The 13,521-nt window shown below is 38.2% G+C and overlaps 1 protein-coding gene across 6 annotated transcripts in view; it reads right to left on the bottom strand.

The window, feature by feature from the left end:
* The window catches only part of PARD3 (par-3 family cell polarity regulator), a 705,675-nt gene that overhangs the window by 494,136 nt on the left and 198,018 nt on the right, over positions 1–13,521 (bottom strand). The gene's annotated exons all lie outside the window — the stretch shown is intronic.

Genomic DNA, 13,521 nt, shown 5'->3' with positions numbered 1-13,521 from the left:
TATGCTACACATATTAGGAGTTTCCGTTTTTGAAATATATATATAATGTGGTTGCTGACAGCATTTTGTTTTATTTCAGTTCATAATCTTTATTGTTTCTGAGCAAAATTAAAATACTAAACATTGTGTATGTATGATTAACTAGTAGGTATACTCTAAGTTTTGTAAAGTTTGGTATGCAATAGAACAATTAGAAGTACCCATAGCTGGCCGGGCGCGGTGGCTCACGCTTGTAATCCCAGCACTTTGGGAGGCCGAGGCGGGCGGATCACGAGGTCAGGAGATCGAGACCACGGTGAAACCCCGTCTCTACTAAAAAAATACAAAAAATTAGCCGGGCGTGGTGGCCGGCGCCTGTAGTCCCAGCTACTCGGAGAGGCTGAGGCAGGAGAATGGCGTGAACCCGGGAGGCGAAGCTTGCAGTGAGCCAAGATTGCGCCACTGCACTCCAGCCTGGGCGACAGAGCGAGACTCCATCTCAAAAAAAAAAAAAAAAAGAAGTAACCATAGCTTTTGATTACTGAAAATATACAAGACCTATTTAATGTCTGTAAAGTGTGTGTGTGGTGATGGGGAGAGGTGGTGGGGGGGGGGGAGTTTGAAATTTTCAGCTCTTAATGATTTTAGAAAGTAAGCAGCTCCCAGGGAAATACATTCATGCAATGACAGAAAAACTAGGTGGCTTTCTTTTCCTCTTTAAAAAATACCTAGTTGCTGAAAATATTCTAGTCTTTGAACAGTTTAGCAGAGTTGAAACTGGTCTATGTTAACGATGCATCCCAAACTCAGTCCCAAAAATAGATGAAAATCATGCACCTTGAGTGAGGCAGATTAAGGACCAGCTTATTCTTACATGTATTAATGCTTCAGTGCTCAGATAAAGGAAAACTATGATGGCTGGTAAAATTAATTATAGCTTTCAAAGGTATTCTCTGTTTACTGGCTACTTCTACAACGTAAAGTAACATACATATAAATAAATGTTTTCCATCACAACTTTGTACCTTTAGTATGACATTTTAGAAACATGTTAGCTGAGTTAGTTTACTAACCCTTGGTTAGACATTACCTAAACATGTACTATCCGAACTGGAAGGCAGAACAGATCAAAACCAAACTATCAAAAGGAACGCAGAGCATACACCAAGGACGGCAAGGAAAAGACACTTGCAGGAGTAATTTAGGGATTTTCTGATGCCTTTTAAATTTAATTTCAAATATGACCAGAAAAATTAACTGGACAAATCACAAGATGAATACTACTTTAGAATCCCTTCCTTCTGGACTTCTCATAAGGCAAATCAGAATACAATTATAGGCTGTCTAGGAAAAAATCTGGATCTTGAACCAACCACAAAAATCCCGTTGACTCCTGAGGCCCCATACGCAATTTTCCATAATGAAATGGGGGCGGGGGAGAGCTAAAAACTGCTGAATTTATTTTAATCCACGTATATGAAGATGGGAAATAAACGTGATACATTTCTCTTTTTATTTTTTTTTTTGACATGGAGTCTTGCTCTGTCACCCAGGCTGGAGTGCAGTGGCACGATCTCGGCTCACTGCAAGCTCCGCCTCCTGGGTTCACGCCATTCCCCTGCCTCAGCCTCCCGAGTAGCTGGGACTACAGACACCTGCCACCACGCCCGGCTGATTTTTTGTATTTTTAGTAGAGACGGAGTTTCACCGTGTTAGCCAGGATGGTCTCGATTCCCTGACCTCGTGATCCGCCCGCCTAGGCCTCCCAAAGTGCTGGGATTACAAGCGTGAGCCACCGCGCCCAGCTGTGATACATTTCTAATAAAGACACTGAAATGTAGTATGCATCTATTCACACAGTGTATAACCTATACAGAAACATAACCATAGGCTAGAAATGTGTGTATTTAATTGTATGTTTATGCCCAAGTGTTTGAAAGTTGTGTTTAATATGAAAAATAATAATTAAAAACAATTTTAACAAATCCTATTCTAAATATACCACCAAAATATTGAAATATACACATATTTTCCCTATCACAGAGAAATTATTCCTTAGGAAGAGGACAACCATTTTGTTTTTAAAGCCTAATACAATGGAAGGTTAAAAAACACTTAGGAGAAAGAAAAAATAAAAAGTAGCTCTTTACCTACTTTTTCCAAAGGATCGACATGGACGTGTAAGATGACAATCGTGTGAGAGGCATGATGTCTGGTGCTCTACATGCACAGTCCTAGCTCAGCTCCTTAGGAATTTCACCCAACTTTGGCAAAGCCATGTGAACCTTGATGATTACTTTCCTTATCTGGAAAACTGGGGCAACAGTTCTTACCCTAGAGGGCTATAGTGAGGTTTTATGAGCTAATGGCTGCAGAAAGCTTCTTAATGCTGGTATATAGTACCAGACACAATGAATAAAAACCATTATTGCTAGTCATCATAGCAGTGCTGCAAGATGGATATCATTATTCTCATTTTGGGAAAATATGAAGGTATAACTTATTTGCCTGTGAAATAATTGAGCAATTGTGGACTGGAAAACAGCTGAAGATGTGATAAAGTAGTTGAACAGCCAATCAAATAAATAATGCTAGTTATTGTTTCTCTGTATCTTCAATAAAAATTAATCTTTTAAAAAGTTAACAGATATAATTATCCACATAGTATACAAAACCTAAACCTACATAGGTGACCATAAATCAACCAAAGCTACAAACAGTACAAATATTAATATTTCTACCTAAAGTCCAACATACAAAGTAACTCTTTTTTCCTGAATTTATAAGGCATGCTCAGAACTAGCCTACAATTGCTCAATCATTTCAAGTTATTTTAAAGCATTAAAATAAGCGTATCTTTGCACTTTTATAAAAATACATTTAAAACATAGCAAAGTGAAAAACAAATCAAAAAAGCAAATTCCCCTCCTGATTAACCTGTGTGCACATACACACTCACTGACCACCTGCTTTCTTTTTGATTCAGCTTTTAGTATCACCTTTCTTAGGGCTTGTTAGTGAATTGTAAAGATATATAAATTCTTATTTTCATTAGAAAGCAGCCCCAAAACACTTTTATGGCTTGAAATTTGAGCTCAACAACATCTGTGCAATTACAAAGTATATCTTGTAGGAATAATAGAGCTATGTATCATAAATACATACCAGTAGCCCAATGTTAAAATCATTAACTCTTATTTAATTACTACCCACTCTCTGAAATGCACATGGTCCAGCTTACAATTAATCATAATTATTCAACCTTACAGCATAGCCCCACACAGCATCCAGAGGATTCGCAAATGTGTGGCCTTCTTATTCATTCTGCCTATTATAAGAACAGAAAGAAAATTCAGACACGATGGCACCACAGGGAAAAGGGCAAACAAATTCATTTCCTGTAGAATAAAAAAAAGGTTTAAAACATAGTTTTCTCCTCCACATTCTCTGGAGATCAGCTTCCAAGATTCTCAGTTTATGGGAGAAACCAATTAGGGTCAATGTGTAGAAACCATTTTGCATCTTTTTCTAATAACTTTGTTAATTTTTTAACTTGCTTTTTAAAATGATGTTGCATCACAAGCTATGAATTTATCATCTATTGTCAGCAAACCCTTTCCTGAACTAATACAAGATATAAAACTATAGTAATCATTAAGAATATACTACCTAGGCTATCCTTATAGGAAAAGTTTATAAACAGGGAAACATGAGAACATGTATACTCATACATACATGTGGTTGTATGCTTGATCTAGCTTTCAAAGGCAAACGGCTAAAATCAAGGAAAGAAAAAAAAAGTTTTCCTACTGTAAAAATTTATTCCTTCTTGGGAAAAGTAATAATATTAAGTCGACAACACAGAAAAGTAATGTGAGGCAATGACCTCTCTCCTTTTGCTCCACATGGGATGAAGGACTAAATCTCTGAGAGGAAGGACCAGAAACCTGGGAAATTATTTCAGAGTTGGCTCTAAAAAAACAGCTAACCAGAGCAGAAGCTCTAGAAACTAAATTTGAAAATATCAAGAAGTTCTCTAACAATGAGTAGTCAGAAGATTAAGTGAAAAAAAGAAATAAAAACCATAAATTTAAAAGAAACCAAGTCAGACATTAAAAATAAGTGTCCTATTCTAGGGTAACAAGGCTGATTATGAATGATAAACAGTTTATTAACAAGTTATCTCATTGGACCCATATCATTTCTTTCTTTAAATCATGCGGACATAAACATAACTAAACATAGACATATATTTTTAAATGTTTTAAATATAAATGTTTACATATATTTAAAACATTTTAGAGATGTCTAAATGTCTAACACATATTTAAAACATTTTTAATACTGGTTGATATTTTTGCTTAACTTTCTAAATAAAAGTTAAGTACATTTCATATTACCCAAAGTGATCTACAGATTGAATGCATCTTTATCTAGACACCAAGGACATTCTTCACAGAAATGAAAAAAACAATCCTAAAATTTATATGAAACCACAAAAGACCTCAAACAGCCAAAGTGACACTAAGCAAAATAAACAAAGATAGAGGCATCCCACTACCTGAGTTTAAAAAACACAAAGCAGGCCAGGCACGGTGGCTCATGCCTGTAATCCTAGCACTTTGGGAGGCCCAAGATGGGTGGATCACAAGGTCAGGAGATCGAGACCATCCTGGCTAACACAGTGAAACCCCATCTCTACTAACAATACAAAAAAAATTTGCCGGGCGTTGTGGCGGGTGCCTGTAGTCCCAGCTACTTGGGAAGCTGAGGCAGGAGAATGGCCTGAACCTGGGAGGCAAAAATTGCAGTGAGCCGAGATGGCTCCACTTCACTCCAGCCTGGGCAGCCTGGGTGACAGAGCGAGGCTCCATCTACTAAAAACAAAAACAAACAAAACAAAAATAAAAAACAAAGCTACAGTAACCGAAACAGCATCAGCATGGGAGTGACATAAAAACAGACACATGGACCAACAGAACAGAAATAAATCCACATAAATGTAGCCAACTGATTTTCAACAAAGGTAAAAAGAACATACATACAGTCTCTTCAACAAATACCACTGAGAAAACAGTGTAACCATGGGCAGCAGAGTGGAAGTAGACCCCTACGTCTCTCAATATATAAAAATCATCTCTAATGGATTAAAGACTTAAATGTAAGGGCAAAACTCTGAAACTATTAGAAATAAACATAGGAAAAAGGCTTCCCGACATTGGTCTGGGCAAAGATTTTATGGCTAGGACCTCAGGCAACAAAAGCAAAAATAGACAAATAAAATGATATCAGACTAAAAGCTTCTGCACAGCAATAGAAGCAATGAAAAAAGTGAAGAGACAACTACAGAATGGGAGAAAATATGTGCAAACTATTCATCCAACAAGGGAGTAAAATATACGATATATAAGAAACTCAACAGACAAAAACCAAATAATCCAATTTAAAAATGAGAAAATGATCTAAATAGAGATTTCTCAAAAGAAGACATACAAAGAAATATATGAAAATATGTTCAACATCATTATTCATAAGAAAAATGCAAATCAAAACCACACTGTGATGTCATCTCACCCCAGTTAGAATGGCTGTTATCAAAAAGACAAAAAATAACAGATGCTGGTGAGGATGTGGAGGAGAACCCTTCTTGTGTACCCCTGGTGGGAATGCAAATTAGTATAGCAATTATAGAAAGCAGAATAAAGTTTCTTCAAAAAATAAAAAGCCTGTAATTCTAGCACCTTAGGAGGCAGATCGATCACCTGAGGCCAGGAGTTCGAGACTAGCCTGGCCAACATGGTGAAACCTGTCTCTACTAAAAATACAAAAATTAGCCAGGTATGATAGCGCACACCTGTACTCCCAGCTACTTGGGAGGCTGAGGCACAAGAATTGTTTGAACCCAGGAGGTGGACTTTGCAGTGAGCTAAGATCGTGCTACTGCACTCCAGCCTGGGTGACAAGGTGAGACTCTCCCTCAAAAAAAAAGAAATAATAATAATAATAAAGCAGAACAACCATACATCCAGCAACCCCACTGCTGCATATACACCCAATGGAAAAGAAATCAGCACATCAATGAGATATCTCCGTTCCCATGTTCACTGCAGACTTATTCACAATAGACAAAATATTAGAATCAACCTAAGTGTCCAGCAACTGATGAACAGGTAAAGAAAACGTGGTCTATACACACAATTGAATAATATTCAGGCAACATGAATGACCCTGGAGGACGTTATGTGAAGTGAAATAAGTTAGGTACAGAAAGATAAATACAGCATGTTCTCACTTGTAAGTGGAAGTTAAAAAAGTTGATCTGGCTGGCTGTGGTGGCTCATGCCTGTAATCCCAGCACTTTTTGGGAGACCAAGGAGGGAGGATTGCTTCAGTCTAGGAGTTTGGGACCAACCTGGGCAACACACGGAGAACCATCTCTACCAAAAAAACAAAAGCCAGGCATGGTTGCATGGGCCTGTGGTCTCAGCTACTCAGGAGGCTGAGGTGGAAGAAACATATGAGCATGGGAGGTCGAGGCTGCAGTGAACCGAGATCACACCACTGCACTCCAGCTTGGGCAACAGAGCACCTGTCTCAAAAAAAAAAAAAAAAAATACTAAATTAAAAAGTTGATCTTGGCCGGGGGGCGGTGGCTCACGCATGTAATCGTAGCACTTTAGGAGGCGAAGGCTTGAGGTCAGGCGTTCAAAACTAGCCTGGCCAACAAGGTGAAACCCTGTCTTTACTAAAAATACAAAAAAATTAGCCAGGCATGGTGGCAGACACCTGTAATCCCAGCTACTCAGGAGGCTGAGGCAGGAGAATCACTTGAACCCGGGAGGTGGAGGCTGCAGTGAGCCGAGATCAAGCACCATTACACTCTAGCCTGGGTGACAGAGCAAGACTCTGTCTCAAAAAAAAAAAAAAAAAAGTTGATCTCACAGAAGTAGAGAGTAAACCAGTGCTTACCAGAGACTGGGAAGGGGAAGGTAGGAGGAGGTTGGTTAACAGACACAAAATTACAGCTAGATAGGAAGAATTAAGTTCTAGTGGTCTAAGGCCCTGTAGGGTGAAAACAAATACTAATGTATTGTATATTTTCAAATGGCTGGAAGGGAAAATTTCTAATGTTCCCAATACAAAGAAATGAAAAATATTTGAAGTGACTGATACACTACTTACCCTAATTTGACCATTACACATCACTTAAATATCACACCGTATGCCATAAATATGTATAATTTTTGTCATAATAAAATAATGTTTAAAGTACATTTCTATTTGTCTATAGATAACACAGTATTTGGTCCACAAGACCACAACCAAGTGATTATTTCTCAAATTAAAAGCAAAGCATACACAGACTGAAGGCAAGGGAGACACGAGTCGGCAGCTTTCATGGGACTGGCTTCACAAACCTAAACTCACAAAAGGGATGGCTCCTTCAAGGAATAAAGGGCTACACTCTAGGGACTCAGCCTAGAGAGATCAAAATTATACATTTTATTTATTTATTTATTTTACTTTTTAATTTCTCAGACTGGGTTAAAACTGTGAGAGAGAAAATTTTTAAAACATACAATTTGTTTTGAAATTTTAAAAGTAAAACACTTTAAAGTATTAGCTATAGCTTCTCTATACACTTTGGCACTCAACTTTATTCTGATGGAAAAATTACTTTCTTTTAATAGAGGACCCTCAAAACTATGACCTTTCTAAACTATAACCACAGGGCTGTTTAAAAATATTAAAAATAAAGCACAAATCCTCTACCAGTTCCCTCTGAAATTTGGGGTTCCTAATCTGTATTTAAATTTTTAAGAACTTTAAACATAGCTCTATTTATTAAGTGTTCAATGATTTTCCATTAACAATGACCTACACTCAATGAATGAATCCAAATAAAAAAGTCTTTTAACCTAAGACCTCCCAATATCATAAGACGTGCAAGTCTCCAAGCTCCTTAGAAATTCTTAGTTTGCTTCAAAATAGTGACTCCTGCAAACACTGAAATAGATTCCTTTTCCAGCATACTTAAAATAGCTTTTCTTAACTCTTGGTGACATCAAGTGACATCTTGTACTGTGAAGTCAGCATGTAAGAACGCTTCCACAACAGTGACAAAGTAAGTCACAATTCAGGTAAAAATGAAAAAGTGACATCTCCAAAAACAAAGTAATAGTACTCCGGTAAACATGCCTATCAATTCATTTTAAAAGAAACTGGACCCAAAAAATAATAGACCCAAACTGAACCAATGGTATGTATCAGTCAGGAAATAGATGAGCCACTTTCAAAACTTCGAATGTCTTCTTAGCTAGGACATCCTTCCTGACTGACTTTTCCAATGGGATTTCCAAAATATCACACTCTACACATCTAAGATCACACCGCTTTCGACCCGTTCCACATTTCTGTCTGGCAGAGGCACTGGCTTTTTGCAACCCGCTGGAGTCATGCACACCTCCTCCTCTCTCCTCAGTTACACAGGTGGCTCCTCAACACAAAGGTAATATTTAAGGTCAACCACAATATGATCCCAGGCTCCTTTCTAGTTTCACTTGGTGCCACTTCCCTAAGGTTTCCTCTGTGTCCTCAGAGCACACCTCATGATTCCAAGAACTTAGCTTTCATCATCCCACAGCTCCTCACTGGATGCTCTAGAGTTCACCCATATAGTCCCATAAAGCTTTTTTTTTTTTTTGTTTTGAGACAGAGTCTCAGTCTATCACCCAGGCTGGAGTACAGTGGCATGATCTTGGCTCACTACAACTTCCACCTCCTGGGTTCAAGCAATTCTTGTGCTTCACCTTCCCAAGTAGCTGAAATTATAGGCATGCACCACCACACCTGGCTAAATTTTGTACTTTTGGTAGAGACAGGGTTTCACGTGTTGGCCAGGCTGGTCTCGAACTGCTGACCTCAAGTGATCTGTCTGCCTCAGTCTCCCAAAGTGCTGGAATTACAAATGGGAGCCATCATGCCTGGCCCACAGTCCCATAAAGTCTTTATGGTGTAGCTCAACTCCACCTTCTCCTAAAAAATTGTGTTGTTCTCTCCTCAACTACAATGATGACGCTGACACTTATGAAGTTTATTGGCATTCAAATATTTATTGAATGAATAAATAGCTTAAATATCCTGCATTTTATTGTATTTTATTGTATAGAATCTGTTATTTGCCAACTTTTTTCTTTTTTAATTTTTATTTTACCACCACCACCATGAGATTGGGAATACTCCAGCATGGGTAGTCATCTCGTTTCTCACACTGCTGAATCTGTCTCCTGTGATGCTCACATTGTTATGGAAACAGTAAGTGCTCAAATATTTAATGGAGTCTCAGAATATAAATAGCATTTTAGGATCATCCGGTTTAACTACCAGTTAAAAATCTTTGAATGTCCTCTACAATATTTCTACTGCTCACCCTTTACCTGAACTCCCTTCCTCCACAGGCAGCCAACCGCAATGTTTGAGAGCTCTGACTTCAGGAAACTGTTCCTGACACTGGTTCTCCAGGCTTCTCCCTGATATCGTATAAAATAAGCTTACTTCTCTCTGTTTCTGCATAATATAATAGCAGAATGAACCCTCATGAAGGTTCATCCCTTCATACATTCATTCAACAAATACCCTGAGGCCAGGCACCTGGGATATAAAGAACACACACACCACCACCTCCTCCTCCTCCTCCTCAGAGACCCCACTCTCATGGAGTTAGAAATAAGCAGAAAATATAGACATTGTTCAAATAATCACCCATGCCATATATGCCCAGCTCATCAACCACTGGCATGTGGTATAATCTCACCTCCCCTTGGTCATTCTGGGTTCTTGCTCCCAAATGCCACCAATTTATTCAGAAAACATCACCCACCTCCCTGACAACCAAGATATGACTCCTGCTCCTCCACTGGTAGCCAAAGCAGTGAAACCCATGCCCATTTGTGATCCCAGATCCCATTTATAAGGTCCAAATTCACCATTCCTGGAAACCAAGAGGTTTTTTGTGATGTAAGAAGTGTCTCTCTTCCTCATTCCCCCATCTGAAACAGGAGGACCCATTTTGCAAACAAAACATTTCACAAAACCCAATACATAAAAGAGCTAAAGTCAACATTAGCATAAATTTATCTTTTAATTTGGAATGCATGCCCATTTCTTATTAAAAAGACAAAGGAAACAACGAGGCTGTTTGATGAACAAAACAGTAACTGGAAATTGGGATGGAGCATTACATCAACCTTGAAATCCAATTTGTTTCTGCATTTCTGTTCTACTTACAAAGCATCAGCCTAAACCTCTCACAGATAAACAGATAAAAAGCTCACCTTGCAATTTCAGGATGCTCTTTAATTAAACGGATTCAAAAGCTTGAAAAAGAAGTGGGAAATTTCTTAGTCAAAAAGTTGAATCACTAACAATGAACCAGCTCTCATTTTTTATGAATACTGCAGGAGAAACAAGCACCCATTCCTTAGAATAGGCCAATAAAGAAAAAAGAAAAACCACATATGCACAAAAAAATACATCTTGCCACATCTTGCTACATATGTTCTTTCATTATTACACAAGTGAAGCACCTACAACTTCCCTGGCACTTAACTAAGCCTGATGTACAAGTGCAATTGCCACATACAAAAATGGTACACATTTACCAGAGTGGACCAGGGTGAAAACCCAACCTTCCCCAGTAATAGTACATTGGAGAAACCTTTGAACAGAGATGGCAGGAGATGCCAGCTCTAGTCTAAGGTTTGCACAGAAAAAGATTTCATCTGTCAGGACACATGAAAGAATCAGTAGTTTCCACTTTTTTTTGTTGTTTGTTTTTTGGGGTTTTTTTGGGAGGAGTCTCTGTCGCCTAGGCTCACTGCAACTCCACCTCCCAGGTTTAAGCGGCCCTCGTGTTTCAGCCTCCTGATTAGCTGGGATTACAGGTATGTGCCACCACGCCCAGCTAATTTTTGTATTTTTAGTAGAGACGGGGTTTTGCCACATTGGCCAGGCTGGTCTCAAACTCCTGACCTCAAGTGATCCACCCACACTTGGCCTCCCAAGGTGCTGGTTCTACAGGCGAGCCACCGCGCCCGGCCTAGTTTCCAGCTTTTAACTCTGGAACATGACGTATTTGTACATTCCTAGCATTTCAAGAACACTCTTGGAAACCCCTAAGAACCCAAACCCCACAGTTTACTGCACAAACTGAAAGAAAGAGCACTGCTACCTTGACACCTTTTAAAAAAATCACTACACTGATTATTTACACACTACACTTTCTAAAGGAGCATGGATATTGTTATTGTTCTCTACAAGTTTTTATAACAAACTACTTCAATAAACACAAATGCAATTACATCATGCGCAGATTTTACAATTTTTTAAATGTCAGATTTTTTTCATATTAAACCAACTTCATAGTACCAAAACTGAAAAAAGATTGTGTATCCAAACATTATTTCATGTAAAATGTATTTTAATAAAGTAAGTTCCCAAACCATGGTGCTCAGAGGTTATAACAGTCCATGTAAGTTGAAGAAAAAGAGTTATCAATCAATACGTGACTATCAATCAGAAAAAGAATTATCAATCAATACGTGACTATCAATCAGAAAGAGTTATCAATACGTGACTATCAATCATTTATTCAATCATTATTTAATTTTCACACATCTTAAAATTCAGTAGAAGAACCAGCACTCATAAAGGTGGCCATTCCTATACCTGCCATCGATTACATTATTTTACTTAAATCAAGCTTATATTACATCTGACAACATTCCTTGTTAAAGAATAGAATTCCTTAAACAGGGCAATATTACACATCTAATAGATGTGTATCTATTAGAAATATACAGAAAAAAAGATAATTATAATACTCAATTTGGAAAATATTCCAGGAACATAAGTCCAAGATCATCATTTATTCTGAAGAAACGAATTTGTGCAGATTTATACATTTTGCATGTATTTGACATAAATTCTGAATTTTCAGACTGAAGCTGGTTTAAATTAAAACTCAAAGCCTCAAGATACCATGAATTAACATACAAAGGGACATCAGATAAGCAAATTGTTTCCTTCTCTGAAATTTCTAAAAATAATACATTAGAACTTTCATCTAAAAAGCTGGCCATTTCAATTGTTAGAAAAGCACAGGTTCAAAAATATTTCTCACAAAAGAAGTTATTCCTTCTTTGACGGTTGGGGGAGAAAGTCATTTCAGTGATAAAAATGAGTTTGTATTTGTAAGCAAGATTATCAATTCCAGTTAGGCCCCATCAGGCTACATGGAAACACTGAATAAATTACGGTTGAATGAATTTCTTGGACAAACTTCAGTCAGTCATTTTCAGTTTCTTCACAAAAACAAGAAGCTTTTGGGAAAACAAGATGATTTTGTTCGGAGAAAATCTAAGGCCGAACAGTAACAGAGGTGTCTACAGGAATCAAACTGTTCAATGACTTACAATTGCCTGAGTTGGTTTTTTTTTTTTTTTTTTTTTTTTTGTACACAGGGCATATTCCATATTAATATTATTTCTTATAATCCTCCTGAAATAATCACTAGGAAGAGTGTAAAGTGGGTCTTTTCAGGACCTTTTTCCCATGTATTTCTTTTTTTCCTCACAAATGGACTGTGGTGTTTTCCTCTCCTGGTTCCTCAGCCATGTATAAGAGCTGTTAAGAGTGTACAGGTCACATGTGAAACTTCAGTGTTTCTGGCCCCTGAAGGCAGAGTAAGAAAAGTGATGAAATTGCAAAAATCCACCCTGAGAGTGCTCTACAAAGACACACAAAAGCATATGGGAATATAAGCTGGGCTTCGACAGTCGAAAGTGAAAAATGATACTTTCACGGCTGTGTCGTTAACACATACAAGAGAAGCCCAGGAACACCACCCAAGGCTGTTCCTGCCCATGAAGGACCCGCATTTCTCCACGTCTGACATGATTTCTGCAGACGAGTATTTATGCACATTAGCTATGCATTATTTAACGGTACTACTACACCAAAATGGGAATTTTCTACGAATCTTTGAATAGGCCCTCAAACTCTCCTTCCCTTCAATAATCACATTCAGTTTTAAATAACTTAAATCTTCAACTTTAATTGAAAACAATGCATCTCTATTTAAAACCTCTGGATCAGAGTGTTTTACTGTCTTAAAAAAACAAGTGACTGAAAGGAAGACTAAGAGAGACACTTCCTATAGTTAACCAAGAGGAGTTGAAAAAGCTTTAACTGGGTACATCTCAGCAAAAGTAACAAACCAATCCACTCTTGAACCCCCTAAACCCTGGCTCCACCCACTCCAGACAGGCCTGTTTAACAATGTCAGTGCATGGCCAGATGCAGTGGCTCATGCCCATAACCCCAGCACTTTGGGAGGACGAAGTGGGGCGGATCACGAGGTCAGGAGATCAAAACCATCCTGGCTAACACAGTGAAACCCTGCCTCTACTAAAAATACAAAAAATTAGCCAAGCATGGTGGCGCGCACCTGTAGTCCCAGCTACTCGGGAGGCTGAGGCAGGA

This window comes from Nomascus leucogenys, chromosome 18 (assembly GCF_006542625.1).
Source record: "Nomascus leucogenys isolate Asia chromosome 18, Asia_NLE_v1, whole genome shotgun sequence".
In the NCBI taxonomy this organism is placed as follows: Eukaryota; Metazoa; Chordata; class Mammalia; order Primates; family Hylobatidae; genus Nomascus; species Nomascus leucogenys.
The sequence above is the reverse complement of the archived record's forward strand: the minus strand, read 5'-3'. Positions and strand labels throughout refer to the sequence as shown.